The sequence below is a fragment of the Ixodes scapularis genome, unplaced genomic scaffold (genome assembly GCF_016920785.2).
Source record: "Ixodes scapularis isolate PalLabHiFi unplaced genomic scaffold, ASM1692078v2 PGA_scaffold13__105_contigs__length_92229423, whole genome shotgun sequence".
NCBI classification, from domain to species: domain Eukaryota; kingdom Metazoa; phylum Arthropoda; class Arachnida; order Ixodida; family Ixodidae; genus Ixodes; species Ixodes scapularis.
This window is the reverse complement of record NW_024609839.1, coordinates 5,441,071-5,444,825: the sequence shown is the minus strand read 5'-3', so window position 1 is coordinate 5,444,825 and position 3,755 is coordinate 5,441,071. Positions and strand designations below refer to the sequence as shown.

Below are 3,755 nucleotides of genomic sequence, written 5' to 3'. Positions count from 1 at the left end.
TTTCCCTCTACATTTAGCTGGGAAATTTTCACGCTAAATGTAGCGAGAAAGATTTTTCCGCCATGTTTCGCGAGAAAATTTATCCGCTAAATTTAGTAAAAAAAATTTACGCTAAATTTAGCGGTGAAATTATTGCTCTAAATTTAGCGGGGAAACATCCCATAATGCTGCGCGTGTGGTTATGCTGACGCAGACGCTCAAGAGAGCTGCACTCTAAAAACAACTTTATTTTGATTCACAGTCCAGTTTAAATATTCACACTTGGTTCGCTCGACATACCGTTGCTCTACACTACTAGCGGGAGCATTTGCCATCACGGTGAGCACAGATTGAGCTGGCGGCCACAAGACCAGAAATTCCCAGGGCATGCGATATACAAAAAAAAGTCCCTAATAAAATTAGACATCCCGGTTCCTTTATGCAACGCTGTGGTGAGGCGGTACACGAGAATTCCCATAATAAGAAGCTCACTTTTTTCATTAAAGCGGATTCACGCACAAACAGACCCAGAATCATGCCGTAATACAAGCACAAAGGCCAACAGTCCCTGCCTTTGTCCTCGCTCCTCTGGTTCTTCGTTCGTTCGCGAGAGCCGGGCTGAAGTTGCGAATGCGAAAAACGTGAAAGGGCGAGATTTCTCTTTTCTGTATTAAATTTTGAACAACCGGACTTTGAGGAAGCTTTTAAGAATGGTAGGGAATTTTTGTGTTGTGATGTCAATACTTCCTACACGAAGGATTTAGGGGGAAAATTCTTTTCTAACCTGCACGGGCCCCACCAGGCACGAGCAGCCAGTGGGAGCTAGACAGTCATGGAATCGGCCAGAAAGGTTTACTTCAATGCAATGTTTATTATTACATTTTTACCGACGGAGGGTTGCGAATTGCATTTGAGGCATTTTTGTTTTGAAATCAAATTAGGGGAGGGCCGAGGGCAAACCGACTCGTGCTCGCTAACGTAATTTTTTTTTTAAACATTCTCGAAAGAAACTGCGTTCCTGTCTGTATCGGGCTTATCATGTACAGCAGATAGCATGACAAGGCATTATAGTCATGCGCAGTGCGCCCGGCGCTATCTGATTGCCCTGCACACAATCCTGTCGACTGCCTCTTTATCATCAATGATACATGGTGTCAGAAGTGGCCGGTGCGGTCCCAAGCGTAGTCGGACGACGCGACGACGATGGATCTGCTCAAAACGCTGGAGCCCTTGCAACTGTCGGGCAACCTCTTCGAAAACTGGAAGCGCTTCAAGGAGAAGGTCGAGCTGTTCCTGAAGGATGCAGCATCGAAAGAACGTCCGAGAAGTGAAGCTGCAAAAACTGCGGTCCATTGTCAGTGCAGACTTCGAGCGGTATGCTCGAAGTCTGCACGTCATGAGGATTTGACACACCGCATGGTCGCGGAAAGCCAAGGTGATTGACACGGCCACTCCCAGGTCTTGCCGTGTGTTGACAGAAGATCACCGGATACCGAGACGTAACCGGCAGCACCTGCTACATACCAGAGAGCACTATGTGGAAGCGAGTGACGACGACTGGAGTACGCCCGGTCCAGACAAGAATGGCACGGAGCTTTCTGTCCAGACAGAGTCGACGCCGTGCAACGAGGCGACGTCACAGATCCAGGAAACTCCAAACGGCGATGCAGCACCTACAGCCAACGGAAACCTGGCCATTGCTACGACAACGCAGCCCTTAGCACCGTCACGCCAACAGCAACCTTCAGGCGGTGGCGGGTCAGGGGCACCAAGCCAGGAAGTCTACTCGCACGGTGAAGCCTCCAGAGCATCTCCATTATGACTCCGACTTCAATCAAGTGGCATGAACTTGTACTCAGTCTTTTGTTACCCGTGAAGAGATGTATCGGGCTTATGTACAACGCCTCGCATGACAAGGCACTAGTCATGCGCAGTGCTTCCGGCGCTATCTGATAAATACCGCCGACGTCCATTAAACTATGTTCTTGTTGCCGTGCACACGATCCTGTCGACTGCCTCTTTATCATCAATGATACACTGTCGAGTTATCTGAAGCAGGACCAAGATTCGGAAAGGTTGAGCAGGTGACAGATTGGCACGTTTGTGTAACTTACTGAAGAGTTACCCACACCGGCAAGTTCTGTCTTATTATTCCTGGAAAGCCTTAAAGTTGGTTTACAAGACACTTCACACAAGCTTCAGTTTTCCCTGGTGTCAAGCAATGGCTGCCGGTGCTGTCACCGTCTGGCTCCCAATACGCCATCCAGCCTGCGAGGGACCACAACACACGTTACTACTTCAAGGCATTGTATTAAAATTTTTGTTTTTCGAAAACTGGGAAAGATTTAAAATAGATGCATGCCTGAAGGGTGGCAAGTCAATAATAAGTTTCAATGGACTTTCCGACTCGTATATACCAGTTTCATTGCGAGACCAAGCAGGCGAAGTCCTGCTCATTAGTCTCTTTCAGCAGATCGCTATACTAAATAGGAGGCAAGAGGGATGTGCGCATTATTTGCTCTTCAGTTTCTTTCATCGTTACTTTTTTGTACCCAGTTTTGTTCAGTCCTTTTTGCGCATCTCTCGGGTGCTCCTGGGACACAGTTTTGCATAGACTTCGCAATCTACAAGCCTTTCAGGCATCTGCCCTTTTGCAGTAGCGGAATTTCATGCCAGATTTGTTTAACCGCTTACCAGTCAGTAAGCCTACCATGGCTACTAGTTGTTACATCTCATCTTCTCCACTCCCCCCTTTCCCATAAACGTCTTACCTCAAAACACGCCAGATTCAAAGATGACATTTTCACTCGGGTTGACGCATTCGGGCTGATCGCAAGACAGAGTCACCGGAGTATACGTTGCCTGGATATATTTTGCATTTGCCGTAGACTCGTTTACAGCACAATGGGAGTTTAGCCCCATGTCAGAGTACAAACATCTTCACCCGAATTGAGAGCTAAAAACATACCTCTTTTGTGAGCCTCGTGAGAGGCCGGCTGGGGAGTAGGTAAACCACAGACTTGCACACTTTCCTGAAGCAATCGCATCCATTCAAAACAAAAATGCAGACCAACAAAATCTGGTTCAGGACATTTATTGGACAGTACAGATACTGGCTTAAAAAGAATACTTTGTTCGACAGTTATGTACAGGGCTTAAAATGGAGTCAGTTTGTTAAAAAAATAAAGGATGTGGCAACTGGATAAATACACCTCCCTTTCATACCTTGGAAGAGACTCTTTGGATAATGCATCCGAATCGTACCTGCACTGTACATGAGTATGTCAGAGACCGACCATGGAAATTAAAAACTGAAGGGGAGGGGCAAGTAAAGGCTGCGCGATGCACTCTATACACGTTTGCAAGTCCGGCTTCAGGGCGCTGCCATCTTGCTTGGCTGGGGTGCACTCTGAGGAGTAATAATATGATTACGAAGCCTTGCTAAGGCGTCGTAACAGGATTATGGCCGCGCCCAAGAGCACACCCCACTGAGGAAGATGGCGGCGCCCTGAGACCGGACTTGCGAACAAGTATACTTCCTCATTTTGAGGCGAACTACAGACAAGGCTACACACCACCAGGATCAATCTCAAGTGAGCCAAAACACATGCGCCATGTTGCTTGAGATGTTGCAGGTGTCTGGTTAGAAAAACTGCAACGCGTTGCATAATTCCTAACTCTCTCGTTACTGAGCCTGGCAGCCAGGCCAGCAGTTTTGCCTATAGTCCGTCGGAGGAAGAGACGAAGCACTGAAATATTGGCCCCCCCCTCCCTCC

The 3,755-nt window shown here is 47.6% G+C and overlaps 1 long non-coding RNA gene across 1 annotated transcript; it reads left to right on the top strand.

Annotated features, from left to right (window-relative positions):
- Positions 1-220: 220 nt before the first annotated feature.
- On the top strand, positions 221-1,974 carry LOC121835483. Its single transcript, XR_006077611.1, has 2 exons — positions 221-318; positions 1,458-1,974. It is a non-coding gene; the product is annotated as an uncharacterized LOC121835483 (long non-coding RNA).
- Positions 1,975-3,755: the final 1,781 nt, after the last annotated feature.